General features: G+C 45.1%; 1 pseudogene; it reads left to right on the top strand.

The window, feature by feature from the left end:
• The first annotated feature begins 18,330 nt into the window (after nt 1–18,330).
• LOC125756621 (putative nuclease HARBI1) overlaps nt 18,331–18,475 on the top strand; it is a 30,445-nt pseudogene continuing 30,300 nt past the window's right edge.

Raw genomic sequence — 18,475 nt, 5'->3', positions numbered from 1 at the left:
CTCGCACCCAGCACACTACCGCGTATGCTGTTTGAGTGCATAAATTGTGCATAAGAGTGAGTAAAGAGACAAGGACAAGATTTGTATGGTTGTTTCGAGTTTTCAAAGCCTTTACGACGCTTTAGAGAATCTATGTTTAAAACTGCACTTTGCAGTTTTTAATTCTTTTATAGTATTTAACGGCCACAAGATATCATAGAAGCCTCAGCTGTGGGGATACTTGTATTCGGGTGAGAACTCCAACATCTGAAAGGATGGACCGATCACTGCATTGACAGAGAAGTGTGAGTATTTAGGCATCGGTAAAGCATTCTGGACAAGTGTATTTTGCTGGAGTTCGAGTGAGTAGTACGAATATGCAATAGGCGCGTGCTTCGTAACTTCCACGAAGCATATATCGCAATCTATAACTTAACGCTGCCACGGCGGGAGATATACAGCGGGACCCACAAAACGATATTCAAGAAGTGGCAAGCCCATTTCTTTAGCTAGGCCCCTTCCCCGGAGTGAGTAGGGCTCTCTCACCGCAGGACGACTGTGAGAGGGCAGAACTAGAGAAATCATTGACTGTAGAGGTGTGAGGTGTTTGTTCTTTCCGTTCACCTTGAGAATTATGCGAAAGACAGTAGGATCTCTGCAGGCGGAGCAACCACTCGTGGATTCAAGGTTGGGGATTTCTACGAGGCTCCTTCGAAATGCACCCGTAGAAATGCAAAATGCCTAGATGGTGGACACCGTCAAGCATCTTCAAGGCGGTTGTTGTCGCAGGTTGATTAACAACGGCGCCATAATCTAGGCGCATGGGGCTGAGGATTTAAGAGTTCATCAGGCACTTCCTGTCGCTATCCCATGCAGTGCGTGACAGCACTTTTACACTACTCATTGTTTTCGGGAACTGGTTTTTTTGTACATTTGAAGTGAGATACAGATGTTAGTTGGAGTCCAGAATTAGGCCTAGGAATTTATGATCTGCCCCAACAGGTACCGCTCACCATGACTGAGTTTTGGGAATTTAGACGAGACCTCTCTGGAGAATAAGACACAAGTGCTTTTTGTGGATCCAGTCTGAATCTCATCTGCCCATTAGAGACCTTGTCCAAACCAAACTGAAGCTGCCGATTACACACTTTCTTGCACTTCCTTTCCACTCTAGCATGGCTGTAGCTTTGAACGTTGCCACGAAATTCATAACCAACGCTTCGCTATTCCCGATAGGAATAACTGCAGTTTTGCATTTCTCCTGTCGATGCGCAAGTAATTTTTATTGCAATATATTCATAAAATGTTAGCCAGGAGCCGGGACTGCTAGACCCTCTGTCACACATTCCTTGCTTCACGTCTGCGAGACTCTGTTTGCTTTTCTTTCAGTCAGGTTTAAAGCAAATGAAATAAATTATTTTGCTACCAGTTCTGTTCCTGTTGCACTTCGCGAAACTTGGTGATCAGCTCGAGGGATATATCAGACGAAGCAACGGTAGCAGGCTTCGTGCCATTTCCAATTGGAGCCATAACTAAATTTGATAACCTTGAAGTTTCTTGTTGATACTCACTGTTCCTTTCGCAAGAAATTATCTGAAGTGAGCTTCGTTTTAGTGCTTCATAGGAGACAAATGCGTCAGTGCTCACTGCTCTCCGGAAGAGCTTGTTCCTCTTCATGTGAGGCGATGCAGCCAAGATCTAGATGCCATCGCGTTGATTGGCTCCAATGGTGAAGTGCAACCACCTCTCGACTTGAATGTCCGCACTGAAAGTATGCAGCTGCGCCAATTTGTAATAATACATATGGGTTAGGCTGTGGTGTCAGCCATGTTATTTATTGCGAACGCATCGTCTTTCCTCAGACCACTCTCTAACTTCTTCTCAACGTCCACGTACGAGAATGTGCATCGGTCCTGACTAACATGACGTTTAGCAAGAAGTGGCGGTATGTACACGTGGAATATTCATTTCTACGTCGCGATCACATTAATTACAAAGTCCGACGCTTCCATAGGGACAATAAGAGCGCGACGCTTTTGGGGCGTTTGCACAGAGTTCCCTTTGATGCTGTGACTGAAGTCGGTGCTTCGTTGCGCTAACCTTGTCACACGGCATTCAGCGTCTTCAGCTATTTGCATTGCCATCTACAGTTGTCTGGTCTGACGAATAGCACTATCTATAGAAGATTCCTTTTGGTGTAGGCTCGATGCTTGGCGCGATTGATTTAACAGTATTTATAGGCCTCGTGTCCACAGACCGTACTCGGCGCTCTGCTGAGTAACGGCGGACATTAGAGATTGTCGGACCCACTGTACCGCACGCTGTGCTCTATATAGTACGTATTTTCATACAAACATGATTGGCGCGATACGTGCGCCCGTGCTAGCATTTCAGTGAATGTGGGGTGAGCACCGTTTTCGAAAAATGTGAAACATCCATGTCACTGCCTCTGCTGGGTGCATTGTGCTCGAAAGGCACCACACAATCACCGTCATGCAAATCATGCGCAACAAAAAAGGAGTGTTGAGCTCGGGAAAATTCGCGAAATCTCTAAACGTACATAAGTTCCACCTTGAGACAATCTCGGCAGTAATCTTCCCGACTAAATTTCTCCTTTACTGCATGAAAAACTACAACTTCGAAGACCGAAGCCGGAATGAGCGAGTAATGAGCGCGATAAAGTCCAGATACTTGAAGCCCTTAGGTAGCTCTTCCTAAAGGCTATTCTTTATACAAGTGTGAAGGTTCATAAAGCAAAACGTACTTTCAAGTGAATAAATGACTGTCGACCTTGAGTTCATTGATACAGATTTACCGTACAAGAAATAATTCGACAGCAACCAGACGAGGACCCAATGTAGAACTCAGTGGGACTCTCGGTGCGGGCGTTATAAGCTTCACAAGCGTCATTCTGAAATATGCATGATACCTAAGTGCAAATGAAGAAAGAAAATCGTTTTGCCAGTGCCTGGGTACATGCTGTGCTAGGAAGAAAAGATTTGTGAGCTCTGATCGGCTTATTAGGAAGCGTGTTGGCATCTTGGGTCCTGGACGAATACAGTGTACCTTTCAGAGTAAAAATATATTCTCAAAAATACGTCTCGTGCGGGAGACGAAAGTTTTTCTAGGAATTTATTTATTGTCCTCGTATTCATTGCTCAGGCGGGGTTCCGTTTAACTCTTGACTTCACCTTGCATCCTGTTGACATGCGGATAAGCAAAGTATTCAATGGTTTCTCTGCATTAGACGCGTACTCCTGTCGTTCGTCTAACTTCCTCGCCTGCATACCGGACATAAAACAGGTGGGACTCTACAGTGCTCCTCTACCGCTCCAAAGAGAACTCGTTGTGAACAGCTTGCTGCAGAGAAACGATTGCACTTGCTTCGCGCCTTCATTGAGCAGTGGCGTGCGCTATCTGCAACAGCCCGGCGGGTCAGCTGGCGCGGACGTATTTGACAGTGGTCACATTGGCTTTTTGCGACGGAGGTGAAAATGATTTATGTTGATATATTACAGTATGTGTGTTATATTCGTTGACTAAAGTGAGCGTTCTAATTTCGATATCATCGACATGTCGAAACCACGATATGTCTGAGCAAGGCCGCAGTGAAGGGCTCCGAGAATTTTGACCACCTGGTATTTTTTAATAGGCACCAAAATCGAAGCAAATGATCCCGAGAGCTTCGGGTCCAGCGGTCGAGCACCACAACTACGAGACCACCGCGGTGTGAGGCGTCAGGTTGTCGGGAGTACGTCTTCGACAGCGATCACTTTCGCTTCTTGCGATAAATATGAATATTGTTGTTCCAATTCGCTGTAGAAGCTCAAAGCTAAGAGTGAGAGCAAGTCTCAATGTCCCTCATTCCACCCTATTTCTTGGGCCAAGACATATAATCAACACTTCTATAAACGGCCTTTTAGTCTGTATCAGTGGCAGAAACCGATGAAAAATACAAATGAGCCCCGGCTTTCCTATACATGTTTAAGATGAATGAAATATATCCTCCATTATCAGTTCCCGTCGCTTAATCACCATTTGCGTGCAACTCCTCTGCAAATGAAACTACTGAAAACGCACAGCGAAAACAAGTATTGCTTATATGTACACGTATGCAGAAAAGCACTCATAACAACAGCTATTAAAAAATCCACGCATCTCACGAAGTGAATCATGACGAGTGGGCGAAACTCTGGGTATCGTATGGGTGAGTAACCGTACGTTAACCGAGCGTTGCCCCATATAAGATAAATTGAGTGCCATAAAGTGACATAAAGAGTCGACGACAAAGCTAGGTCCTAAGGTCCATGTCTACTTTGAAGTCGCCGAGTAGAATAAAGGGCTTCCGCTTGTAGGTGTTTTATTGTTCTGTCACAATTATGATTGATGTTCGTTTATTGTAAAACCTTTCTTTTATTCACTTAAACACATATGTTTCGATACAGCAACGGTTTTCTATATACCGTGGCAGCAGACAGTGAGAGTCGACGACAAAGCTAGGTCCTAAGGTCCATAATGTGTACGTTGAAGTGGCCGACCAGTTCAAATGGTTGTGCTTGCAGGTGTTTTACATTGTTTTGTCACAATTATGATTGATATTAGTCTATTGTTTAAACCTATTAATAAATTCACGCATCTCCACAAGTGAATCGACCAGTGGGTGAGTAGGTGGACGCGGACGCCACACGGATGGACATGCGGCCTTAAGGCTTCGGCCCTAAAAACCATATGGTCCCCACACATTTTGCATAAGACGACTCGAAGACGAAAGCCATAGGTGTGGGATAGTCTTCTCATTGCGTCGGTTTCACGCTTTCGTAATGAAGCGAGACTCAAGCGAGCACCATTTGTTTTTTTTTTTCAATCAGGAGCGCGGCGCGAAGAGGAACTTCGTGATGCTACCGAGGACATCTGTTTTGAAGCAATTTCTGGAGCAGCGCAAATGTCATTTTGCGCATTTTTAAGCAGCAAAAGTTCCATATAGGAGCACTTTGGAGCGGTTAATTTTGCGGTATGGTGCACCCTGGAGCCGCGAATTTCACATTCTGGAGTACACTGGAATAGCAAGTGACATTACTTTCATATACCGAAATAAATATTATGGGGCTCTTATAAAGAGTTAGATATACATCTCAATTTGTTGAGGTGTCACAGAAAATATGTATCCCGGAGCACTCGTTATTTCACTGGATTATGCAAACATGAAGGCGTCATGCAGTTGGATCTTGGGAATAATATCTTCATATATTTTTTGACAATCAAATAAACAGAAAACTGGACCAAATAAACTCACAGGGTTCCTTGTGCATTCACTAAGACGACTCAAAGGCGAAAGCCATCTCCTTTTTCTTCTCTGTAGATGTAAGGGCCGTATTTTGAAACGCTCCTTACCTCAGTGGGGGGCCTCAACTGTTTGAGGACGCCTTACCAGGCCCGAGGCATGATGGCAGTTTGGCGTCCGAGCCATGGGGCGTCGCTACCGTCGAAACGATTGCAGCGAACCTGGTACGGGCGGGGAGTGAAGGCCTCAGTAAGCCTAATTAAAATAAAATAACGCGGCCACGGTAGTACACAGTAGTAAATAAAAACGTGCTTCTGCATTAAACTATAACCAGCCACGAGTATTACAAGGCAAAGTTTTAAAGAAGTTTTGTAAACATGACTGTGCGTGGCTCCGCTAGGTACCGCCGCCATCACGCCTGCGCAGCGCACAAGCAGACGACGCGCAAGCACGAGAGCGCATAGAAACGCAAACTTTACCACCGCAGCGAGGAGCAGCGATGTCGCACCTTTATTGCGGCGTGAAGTGGTGCGATTCCTCGGGGAATGAAGGCGAACACTTCTTCAGAATCCCTGCTGACCACAGGTATTTATACTTTCACTATATTTCCCAAGATGTTCGCAAAGTTTTGATTTGACTGTCGTTGACCGTTATGATTTGAAACTGCTGAATGAACAGCGAATTTTCTTGCTGCCATTCGTTGCTGCAGCTATCTGTTTGAGAAATGGTTACGATAATAAGTTAAAATTAGTGGGCGGGCTGCAGTTTGTGGCTCGACGCGCGTCACCTCTCAAAAGCGGAGCTGTTCGCTAGTTATGGTTGCTCACGTTAGTATATATGTGCGTGCCTCACTGCCTGACGTTACCTCTACTATCTCATGAAATCTAACCAATTCGGATTACCGTGTCATGCAACCGTGTCTTCAGGGTGTTTTGTTACGTGTTACTTTAACTTATGCGTGCTAGTAACATTAACGGAGTGGGATAGTTGTGCTCGCTGCAGCTGTTTTTTTAAGCGCTTTAATGCGTGCGTATACATCATGTCCGTGTAGTTTATGGGTGGTGCTCGCAGCCGACGAAAGTATCGCTCGCAAAGTTATTGCGGAGGCCCCAGTAGCGAACTCGGGACACTGCCCTCAGATTCGAATGTGTGCTGCGGTGTTGCACAAGTGAAAACCACCGCGTTCCTCATCTGTGTGTCTGTTTACACACCGACCGCCTGCTCGGATTTTTGTCGCCGTAAATTGTCCGCATTCCTTCCCTTCGGCGTACCTTGCCGCGCTGCTCGACGGGGGACCTTGAACCAAGCGTGATACCCACCTGCCCCTTTTCGCTCTCGGGAAGCTACCGGAAACAGTTTCGCTTATCTCTTCATTACTCCCTCGTGATGCTTCCAACGGGCGAAGGCATGGCCAAGCTCGGTTTTGGATGTTCATGAAACAGGCCGCGCTTATCGCGCGGGGCCACTTTTTTTTCCCTCTCTAATCTGGACCCATCCCCACCGCCACCCTTTCACTTTTCTGTATTTTTTTTTCAATGCGCTGTTTGCGCTTAGCGTTTACACACCATAATTCCTTATAAGCTTTCAATATCGTTTCGACTCGCAAAAGCAGTGGAAAAACAAGAACTCGATCGAGTTGTGTTTCATATATCAAGTTTTAATTCAGAGAATATTGTCGGGATATATGTAATTATCTGTAATTATAATTTAGTGGAGATTAAAAGCAAGCACATTTATTAAGCTTAGTGCCATGCCTTTAAAAGCTTGCAAGTGTATTTACTCTACCAGCTGTTTTTTCACCGTAGGTGACTAAGTTCGAGTACTTTAATTGCAGACAACCAGTTTACTGCAAGCGAGTTGCCGTCCCTGCTGCTGAGACTGCCCCCCTAGTGTGGAAGGTAGGTGTACCGAACAAGGATCTGTTTCACCTTTCTGCTTGGAATGAAAGGGTACAGAATATTTGGTTGGTGGTGCCACTGTAATACTGCACGAATAGCTTGCAAAAAATAAAAACAAAGAGCGGTACTATTTTGTATTCTACACCTGCACACTCGAGCAGATTGTTCTCTGAAATTAGAACAGTAGGTAGAAATGCCACAGCTGTTTTTCAATTACCAGTGCTATGAGAACAATTGCTGTACGTAAACCTTAAATGCAGGAAATGTACTCTAGGGGAAAAAAATGTTGTTTGCTTGCACTCATAGGAAGCATTTTGCATGCTTTCCAGTAAAATGTCTGAGTGCACTGTTTACATGGTATGGATGAACTGATAGCATGCTGCACAAACGCAAAATGAAGAAACAGGGAGATAGAGCAGCGAAAATGGCTTTTGGCATCTCACAGTATAAATAGTTTGTACTCTGTCCTGTTTCCGTCCTTACTCCTCTAGTGTTTGTGGAGCTCGGTATGAGTTCACAACAAACCAACCTCCCTGCAAGAAAACTTTGTTGCGTGGTATAGATATCTTTTCTTTTTCTACATCATGCATAGACTCAGTGCTTTCTTTGTTGAGCTCATTCCATAGAGATGAAAACACTGAGTAGTTTTCCTCAGGCACATGTGAAAATTGCTCCATAAGTCTGTTGCTCAGTATTCACACGTGCAATGCAAAGTGAGGGTATTAAAATACCTGCTTGCCAGCCTTTTATAGCATATTTATTTCTTTTTCAACAGCCGCTTCGCCAAGCACAACCACAAGAAGGCCCACACCACCGTCACAGGTTTCACCAAGTGATGGTAAGTGCAAAAAGTGAGAGAGAGAATTATTGCAAAGTACACATCCTGCATCTGCATAAGGAAGTATGGACCAGTAGTCTTGATGTTTTCCTAGTAGATATGGACACCTAAGCCTGTGTAATATTGTCACAACCTATAATGTTGACAAAACCATACATATAGTTCAGGGCCTGCAACCCGTGATTTAGTTCACGCAATTATTTATATTTCAATATAAGGTGGGTGCAGTTGGACCTACATAGTTCACACTGAAAATTGTGCTGTCCGATTTGTTGTGATGAGCGTAGCTCTGCGAGATAGGCCAGCGGAATATGATGCACAATCAAGGTGTGCATTCATGTAAATGTGGCTTATGCAGCCCAGATAGCTATTTATGAGATGAATAATTCAAAATCCTCCACTTTGTAAATGTCATTGCCTCTGTTCAGCATTTCATGAAATGTTCATTTTTGCAATGCTTTGTGATATTTCCTTAATCATGGATGATTCTTTGAAGATAAAATGCTTGGAATGTATAAATCAATTATGATTCCTGTCTCAGTCGCAGAATACACATTGCTTCCAATGAAAAATGGCATGGCAGCACATAGTGGTCCGTATATTAGTAGCCCTGTGATTGCGCCCTGATAGCTTAATCGTGATTTTTTTTTCTCTACAAGACTGATGAAAGCCTATACCTTCGCATTCTTCCATGTCTTTTTTTTTCAGCTGAGCCTAGTCCGAGCGGCCTCCAATTTTCCAAGGAGGGCAGCAGCGCGGAGCAGATGCAAGAAACGCCAAGAAAGTGGGCGAAGAAAACGCAGCTCTGTGCACACCCTTCGCACCAAAAAGAAGCTGCTAACACTTCACTCACGAAGTGAAAGGTACCGCAAGGCAGTCGGTCAGATGAAAAAAAGGGACGAGGCGAGGCGAGTAACGCAGCAGGAGGTTTTAAACAAGCTTGAACCGGATTTGTCAAAGGACCTTTTTTGAACTGCTTAAAGCACGAATCAGGCTTGGTACATTCCCCCCCAAAAAAAAAACATTGGTCCAAATGGATGAAACAATTCACTCTCAATTCACGCTTCCTCAAAGAAATGCTTCACTTGCCACATGTGCGGACACTCAGGTGCTGGCTGGCAGACATCCCAATGACACCTGGTATCATTCCAGGTGCCATGGATGCAATAGAATCAATCATTAAAGCTTGGCCTCTGCAAGACAAAGCATGCTGTCTTTTATTCGATTAAATAGCCTTGAAAAGACATTTGATGTACGATCAATCAAAAGATATAGTGATTGGCTACACATATGATGGAAACACAAGGACTTCTCGTGTGGCAAATGCAGCCATTCTAATGGCTGTGTCTGGCATATCGAGAATTTGGATGCAGCCAGTAGCCTTTGCAGTGTCCCGCAATGCAACGTCAGCTCTTGCAATGCACAAGCTGCTATTAGATGTAATTATGCAGCTTGAAAAAAAAAGGTCTTTTGGTAAAAGTGGTCATCTATGATCAAGGGTCAAACAATGTCAGCCTGTCAAGAATGCTGATCCATTCTCTTCATGAACCATGTTTTACTGTCAACAACTGCAAACTATACTTCATGTTTGACATCCCACACCTGATAAAATGCACGCGGAATAATTTGAGAAAACACAAGCTCACGATTGGCTCCGAGGTTGTTGACTGGGCGTACATTGAAACCTTTTACAAAAATACTCGCAAATCACGCCTCTAACACACCAACTGAACATCTAAAAAAGAAAGATTGCTAAGGAAGCTCAAAGAGCAACATATCTACAAGATGCCCTTTGCTGACACACGGCCGCTGGATAAAAAGTGCGCTTTTTCATCCAGCGGCCGTGGCTGACATAAGAGTGAAGTATGCCACACAAGTATTCAGTGAATCTGTCTCTGTGGCACTCCCCACTCTCATTGCCATTCAAGAGCTTCCTCTTGATGCTAAATTTACAGCTCTGTTCACAGAAAGAATGGATAAGATTTTTGACAGCCAGAACAGTTCGACCCCAAAAAATCAGGATGATAAGTTGCGGTATGCAATGATTGATGGGTCGGAACACCGTGCTTCCCTTGAGTCATGCATCAGTTGGATTGCCCAATGGCACTTTGGTAGTCCTCGGGACAAGCAGCCGCGCACTGTTAAAGGTTGGCAGATTAGAATCAAAGCCTTGTTGTTGCTGTGGACTGGTTTAAAAGAGGACTTTGATTTCACTCATCTTTTCACACGTTGATTGCAGCAAGATCCCCTAGAAAACTTTTTTGGAATCATTTGTCAAAAACATGGCTGCAATGAGACACCAAATGTGTACCAATTCGTGGCGGCTCTAAAACATATTTGGATTGGCAAGCTCTTCAAGCTTTCTCAAGGAAACTGTGAGGTGACAACAATTGCTTTCCTCAACAACTTGGAGAGTGCATCTGCATTGTTGTCAACTATAGCAGCACACCAACCACAAGCCACAGCACGCAGCAGGCCTCTGATTCATCTGATGTGCAGGCATCTTCACAAGATGCGACCGACATGGTGTATGAAAATGTTGTGTACCATGTCGCTGGTACTCTTGTGAACAGCTTTCTTGAACTGAGGACTAGTGAGTGCATATGTGAGAGAACACTCCTTGAAGTGGATGGAGGCTCTCTCCATGGACGACACCAATTCTTTGCACTACTCAAGGAAAGTGGTGTACCCGAGAAACTCCTCGGTTCCATTGCAGTAACCTCTGAATCATGTCTGAATTACATAAAGGAATTAGATTCGGCCTTCAGACATGAAATCAACTATTGTGCACATTTTTCCAATGTGTGCAAAAATCTGGTGGAAAGGATGCCAATCCGGCAAGCTATTTTCTGTTCAGTTGGCTGCACTGAGAAATTTCTTAATATTCTGCCGCACAAGGCTACATTGGCACATTACATTTGTAAACAAAAACACACGAGAAACAAAGTCAAGGCACAGTGCTTCTGCCAGCAATAACGTAAAGTAGCAGGCTAAATTTATCCTGTGCCTTTCTAGAACATGATTATGTAAATTGGATTCTAGTGCAGCCTTCTGCACCCATTTCCTATCCATTTTTTAGATGTGTTGCACTATTTCTTTTTTTATGTGTATATGTACGTATTTTTATGTATATATGTATATTTTATGTAGGTATATTTATATATGTGTATTTATAATTCTGCTGTGGTTGTATGTAATGCATTGACTACTTTTGCTCCTGCTGCGTTACTTTTGTATTATACAAGTTTAACCGACTAACTTTTTTTTTGAAGCCTTGTGTGCCCCTATCAGCATGAGTATTACAACCAGAGGTTCTGGATTGCTTTAGTATTGGGAAATGCCAACACTTCCCAAAATGCACTGGAAAACCCTGCTCGTTCTGCTTTCTTTCTGTTTGCTTGACATGGTTTGGAAGGCAATCAAACATCCAGCCTCCCAAAAAATGCCAAAATTTATATAATACTGACGACTCGTTTTACACTGAAGCAGTCTTTACAAACAGTAACAGTGTGATTAATTCACAATGAACGTTGCAAAAATAGGTTGATTAATAAAAAATGTGGAGGTTTTATGTCCAAAAACCATGATACGAATATGAGGCATGCAGTAGTGGAGCACTTCAGATATTTTGAGCACCTGGCGTTTTTTTAACGTGCACCTAAATCTAGGCAGATGGGCCTCAAGCATATTGCATCCATTGATATGCAGCCGGGATTCAATCCCACTACGTTCGGGCCAGCAGTTGAGCACCGTAACCACTAGACCACTGCGACGGGCCACGAAGGTTGAAGCATGCATGAATTCAGGTGCTCACCAAGTCCAAAAGATTTTCAGCACCCAGGGGCTCTGTCACTTTTCAATTACAAACCTCTGGTCATGACTGTTGTGCCACTGCAAAGAACTGATGGTGTCAGCTATTCACAGGCATAAAAGATACATTGATGAAGTGCTCAGCTCTGTGAGGATTCCAGAGGGGTTTGTGCAGAAGCTGCGACTCGGTTGACATGCATGTTAGTTTGAAATAGCATGCATCCATACTCACTGAAACTATTCACAACGTACTGTTTGTGTAGAGCAACTGTGTTTCTTGTTTAACTAAACTCTGCAAACTCCGACATTCCACTTCCTGAACCAACGAATGACAAGCGATGCAGTTCTAGTTAGTGACACATTATGATGAAACTGTGCAGCGTTCCCCATCTGCAATTTAAGTACTGCTCAGAAAATCTTCTGACATTGTGATGGATCCAACATGATACCTGGTAGAAAAATAATAGGGAAGCTGCGTTCAACTTTGCACTTTACTCTACTTATTTCTTTGATAAGATGCTTATCTTCGTGTATATTTCATGTTACCTTGAGTATTTCGCACACTTCGAACTTGACTAATGACCTGTGATCATTCCTGTTGCACCAGTCACAACCACAATGTTTCCACAAATTTCAAAGGTCACCTCTGCAACTGAGTCTAGACCACCTTTGTTGCGTTTTCTCCCTTTATTACTTGAAAATTAAAGCATGCGTGTCTGTTCACATCACGTGAGCTTGCCTACAACACATTTACCTGGAGGAAAACATGATCAGGGATAGCTGAGCCAAATGGTAGATTTGTCTCACTGCTTTTACAAAATAATATGCTGTAGCACTGCAGCATATTATGACATTGATCTACTTATGCTCCATGGGTTCGTCTACATGAGCCAAAGGCTATGACTGTTAGGTGCACTTTCTGTGTACATTATGCAAAAGTATGTGTGTGTGTATGTGCAAAAGGGAGTGACACAACGCAGGGCATAAAAAAAAGTGCAGGAAAGGGTGTTTTTCCTATACCCCTTGTTTTTCGGCTTGCGTTGCGTCATTATCTTTTGCACAGTACACCAACCATTCGAACAACTTGTTTTGTTTATGATATTTCAATGCGCGGGATTGTCGCTTCATGCTGCTAGTCATAATCTGTACAACTCGTATGTGTACACTTATTTACGCTGATGTAGCACTTTATATGCTTACCCTGCTTATGTGATTGTATTATGCTGTATTATGCGTTTTCGTATCCTATTTATTGTACGCGTGCTCGATGTACGCATTCCTGTATTCAGGTTTTTACCACAGCAGTATTTCGAATCTTTTTCGTTTTCTTTTGTTATTGTTACCGATATTATAGCCCAAATATTGCCTAAACGTGCAGCAATTTACGTTTCCTTCAATAAAATGTCATGTGAAGAAAGTTATATGCGCTTTTTGCTTCTCGAGCGAGCGCCGAAAGCGGCTGCTATGCAGCTGCGACGGCGCCGCTCGCCACCATTCGCCATGCTACCACAGAGGCTACAACGAAGCAGAAAAACAACTACACACATTACGTACGTACATCGGCAATAAGAGAGAAGACAGTGCAGTAGCAATTAGTGCGCAAATGCTCTAACCGACGTCGCGGCCGCGGGGCCGGCGGCACCACGAGCGAGGAAGCGACCGTAAACGGGCGCGGCCATATGGGATTTTTTCCTTTCGGATTGGCTCGCCTCCAGCAGAAATCCAAAATCCAGTCACTTACCGCCCATCCCAGGAACCGCCACCGTCGCCGGAAGCGGAAAAACGTCCCCATTGGCCCTATGGGTATGTCACTCCACTGGCCTTACCGCGTATTCTGGAACGCTCCTTACCAAGGTTTCCTCACTGAGGCCTTCCTTGGGTGCTCCCTCAGGTTAAGGTAGCTCAGGGGCAACCTTCCTGTCTCCTTACCTCGCTCCTTGCACTGAAAGGGTGCTTCTCTCCAGTACTTTTGGTCTGGTGACAGAGGGAGGGAAGGGAGGCAGCGCCGCGCAGCGCTCCGCCGCCTCTGCCAGTCAGTTGAAAAAACAGAATGGCGCACGACGTGTCGTTGGCTGACTTCGCGCTACGAGCGAGTGATTTCTTGTACGATGACCTGTACCGCTATGCGGCACCATCAGTCAGAAACCTGAGGGATCGGTTGAGCCCTCTAGACGTATAGAACGACGAAGAATTCCGCGTGAAGTATCGTTTCCCGAAGCAGTCTATGGTGCACATACTGGAAGAGCTGCGCCTGAACAGAAGAAGTGATAACAGAGGAGCCTATCCTGCATTTGCTAAAGCTACTAATCACTCTGCGATTCTACGCAACCGGCACGAGGCAGTGTGTTGTTGGGGACCTTGTCAACGTGTCGCAGCCGTCGGTGAGCAGAAGCATCTGGGAAGTGACGCAAGAAATTTGCGTGAGACTCTTCCCGAAATACGTGCGCCTACCTAGCATTGCAGAAGTGAAATCCGTGAAGAGAAGATTTTACAATATTGATGGCTTTCCGGGCGTGACTGGCTGCATTGACTGCACGCACGTGCAAATAATCAGTCCCGGAGGATAGAACGCGGAAGTTTATAGAAATCGAAAAGGCGTATTCTCCATAAATGTGCAGGTAAGTTCTGGTCTCTTTTATAGATCAACTGCTGCGTTTCACATACATTTTCTTCGTTTTCTGTGGAAGTTTTGCTGTGTGTAGAGGTGAGCAATATTTCTGAAACGGAACAAATTATCTGTTCCAGGCTGTGACGGGTCCCGAGCTGCAGTTTACTTACATTGTTGTAGGTTGGCCTGGGTCTGTTCACGACAGCCGCATTTTTGGAAACAGTCGCGTCATGATGTTGTACGAGCGCGGAGCTGCATCTGGTGTGCTTCTGGGCGACCAAGGATACGCCTGTCTGCCGTACCTCATGCCACCTTTGAGAAACCCCAAGACAGCTGCAGAAAAAAGGCACTATGCGCCTTTTTTTTATTTCATCACATCTCTCGATTCTGTGCAGTTTTGCGTTATATATGCACCTTATGGTGAGTACCACAGACAGCTTGCACGGCTCGAATTTTAAGAATATAAAGTTTTACAAAATGGTTTGTTCAAGGAAATCAGCCCTTTGCGATTTTTTGACAACGCCTTTTATGAAATGTAGGGCGTTATGGCTGCGCATAACATCAAATTTTAACGAGAATGTACGTCACGTGTGTGTCTAGAATAAGTGCCAACAAATTAAAGTAATCTGGCCTGAGAGGCCGGTTGATTTCACTGACTAATAAGTAAGGCTGTAACATTGTGTATTTTTGCGCAGGTACAACAAGAGCCAAATCAAAACAAGAAACACAGTCGAGAGAACGTTTGAGATTTGGAAAAGACAGCTTGCCTGCCTCAAGACAACGATTCAAACAAAAAAGGAGAGGACCTGTGCAATAATAACAGCATGTGCAGCACTTCATAATGTGGCGTCTAAATTGCGTGACATCTCGCTGAATGGCGATGAAGAAGATACATGTCATCCAGGGCCTGCACCGCCTGGCACTGCTCGTGGCAACCAGCTGCGAAGGTGCCTGATTACCAGACGCTTTTCGAGCACTGTAGCTCAGAACAATAGAGACACAGACTGACCGTGCAACAACTTATTTATTTGGGGCTACTTTTCTTCGTGACCAGCCAGCTGCTTGGCAAGCACATCCGCTCTCACTGAAAACACCTTCAGCTTGACTTTAAAAACACGCAGTTTCATCCTGTGTTGTGACCGCCTCTTTTTGTCCTCATCAGAATACTGGAGCCTTTTCCAGTTATGCTCCTCCTCCATCATCCTCATTATGCACAGCGAGTTTCTGGCGCCTCTCTTCCTGCAGCACTTGCAGCCGAGAATCAAGCTCGGTTGATAAGGTCTGCTGCAGACGCGCCCGCTGGCTGGCTGCTGTGTCTTGTCCTGTCTCTGTCGTGGTACCCCGTGTTTGCTGAGAGTTTCGTGCGAGCTTGTTGTAGCCGGTGTGGGCCTGGAGGAGCCCTCATTACGGTCTGCAAGCAACGGGAATTTCGCTTTCACGGTATCCGTATGCAAATCCGTGCTGCTAAGTTCGATGGTCTGATCTGCAAAAAATAGAAATGTGTTTACACAAAATTCAAAGCTTTTCTTCAACAAGAATGCCTGTCTAGAGTGATGCTATATGCCGCTCTATGATACAGTGAAATAAAAATCTTCCGCACATCAATGTCTGCTGTTTGTACATCATGCGGCAAGCTCACATGCTTACAACTGAAGATAATTTGCACTAAGACACAGTAGGCCACGGAGAATTCGGTAATGGTGAAAAAGGCTTAAATTAATTACTGCAATAGAAATTATGCATCAAACGCGATGGGATGCTCAAACCCCCCGAAATTTTTTTCAATTTTGCATGTGCATATAAACACACACATACACATACACACGTACGAACCTACATAAAGGGTGGCTGAACCACCTCGAAAAACATTTCTGGCTACGCCTCTGCTTGCAAGAATGCGTCGCCTCGACCACGAACATCTTGCAATGCATAGTACCTTTCCAGCGCGGCCGTGCATCCGCATTGAATGCACGCCTTTTTGGTATTCTGTGTAGAAGTGTTATAGCGGCCTCGAGACGCCAATACACCGTTGGCAATGCAAAACTATTTATGAAACCTCCCAGTGTCCCACAGAAACACAAACTGTGGTAGTGCGTATAGTGCACTGACCGTTGTCACTGTCTTCCGCGTTGTTCTCCGTCATTCTGGTGATGATATCCTCAACACTATCACCCTGTGGTGATGTCAGTTGACGGTCGCTGTCGTAGGGGTTGTTTACGCGCTCAGAAAGGTGTGGAACCGCAGCCTCGATTTGGGACAGCTTCTCGTCCATTTGTTCTGACGGCGGCCCACCTCCTGCATTAGATACCTCTTTAACACAAGAACAAACTCTAATATGGGTCAATCTCACCTGTAGCCATAGCATCCCTTATTTGCCGAGCTTTCGCCTTTTTCAGCGCTGCTTGAGATTGTCCTACAGCTTCCGCAGCTGGGGAACAGTGCGTGGCCGCACATTTTCCACGCTCTTGAAATCGGCAGCCAAGGCCTCCCAAGCCTTTTGCCTTCTTGCCAGCGACACTGAGTCTGATTTCTTATTTTCTATCGATGATTTGTATTCCTGCATGAGCTCGGTAACTATATCCTTCTTGTCGTCGCTGAAGAATTGCTTCCCAGGCATGTTTTACAACGTGCGGTCGAACGGCTGTCAATGTTCTTCGTTCAGATGGTGCAGCGCGCAAAGTGCAAGGTACGCAGAGACGACGAAGACGGAATGGTTACTGCCACCTCAAGCTCTTCTTATTCTCTTCTGGATACATATTTAGAGAAGAGAGAAAAAAAAGAAGGAAGAGAGATTCATGCTGGCGTCCCGCAGTAATGACAGCTCTCGTATGCATAAAGCTAACGATAGCTTTTATGTAGGGCATCCTGCTTCCACGATGATGCAGGTGCTGTTGTCTGCGTTGGAGAAAATCGCCGTGGTCTGAGCAAACCCAGCGGTGCAGGAAACCCTCTTTTAAAGACGATAGTCTTTCTTGGCATACTTAAACGGAGAAATTTTGGTCTGTCTTTCTGTCTGTCTGTCTTTCTGTTGTCGGCACGTCACTCGATTCAGCCACTCGGCCAAAGTTGAACCACTTGCCCAAGGGCCAGCCATCTTGAACTGGTACGGCTGTTCATACTTGCGAACGTTGTCGATCAAAAAGGAAATATCACGCATACTTGAGGCGCAACATCACTAGGTAAGTATTAGGTGGTGTCTCCTTTAATAGAAATGCATACACAAACAATTCTAAAGACCCTAGTTTTTTAAGCGACTGCGCTGAAACTTGCCTTCCTCCGTGACCTCTGCACGAGCTCATTGTGTGTTTCGGTTTCGGTTCTGTACTGCACTGTACGAATGCCATGGGGCACCGCTCTGGCATTCCTGTTTTACGCAGGCGACGTGTAAATAAAAGTGTGTAGAGAGTACTCGTTGAGTGCGGACGTTTCTTCTGCTTCAGCGCATCGCGTCAAACCGTGTGTTCGGGCTGGCTGGCGTCCCCGCCGCTCGCGTTGGTCACCGCCGGTCTTCGCCTGCTGCTGCGCCGGGACTACCAGCCCGCAACAGAGCACTAATGTTTCCCGACGTATTGCCAGATGGCGTCCATATCTCACGCAGCGCCTCTTCTATCGTCTTTAGACGACATTTGCAGCGAAGCACGCAGATGCGCGGCCAATTTTTCGTTCCAAACATTGCTGGCATATTCTCAGTCTATCGTTCCAACATCAACGTACAGGCAAACAGCATGACGTTCATCGTACATACCAAAAAATGGTTGCGGGGGTTCACGTCGCAAAGGGATTCTGTATAGGAATGCTGCTTCTTAATGAACCGCAAAGCTTCTGGGGAGGGGGGGGGTGAGAAATAACTACACGTGCTGTCCGCTTTCAGTTTTCTGCGGATTGACTCAGCTACTGAGATTGGTAATCCGTCGGGATGAGGCTTTCAGGTGAGTGTCCTGTCCATGAAAGCTAGCGTACTGTGAGGCAGCAGGACTTGTTAAACGCGTTCGAGAAGCGAGCTTGAACAATAGACCTTTGGACAAGTTTACTGTGCGCAGAAGAGAGTGGTTTGTTCACGC

Source organism: Rhipicephalus sanguineus, unplaced genomic scaffold, assembly GCF_013339695.2.
Source record: "Rhipicephalus sanguineus isolate Rsan-2018 unplaced genomic scaffold, BIME_Rsan_1.4 Seq316, whole genome shotgun sequence".
Classification (NCBI taxonomy): Eukaryota; Metazoa; Arthropoda; class Arachnida; order Ixodida; family Ixodidae; genus Rhipicephalus; species Rhipicephalus sanguineus.
Note: the sequence above shows the minus strand (reverse complement) of the source record. Positions and strands in the feature narration are given on the sequence as shown.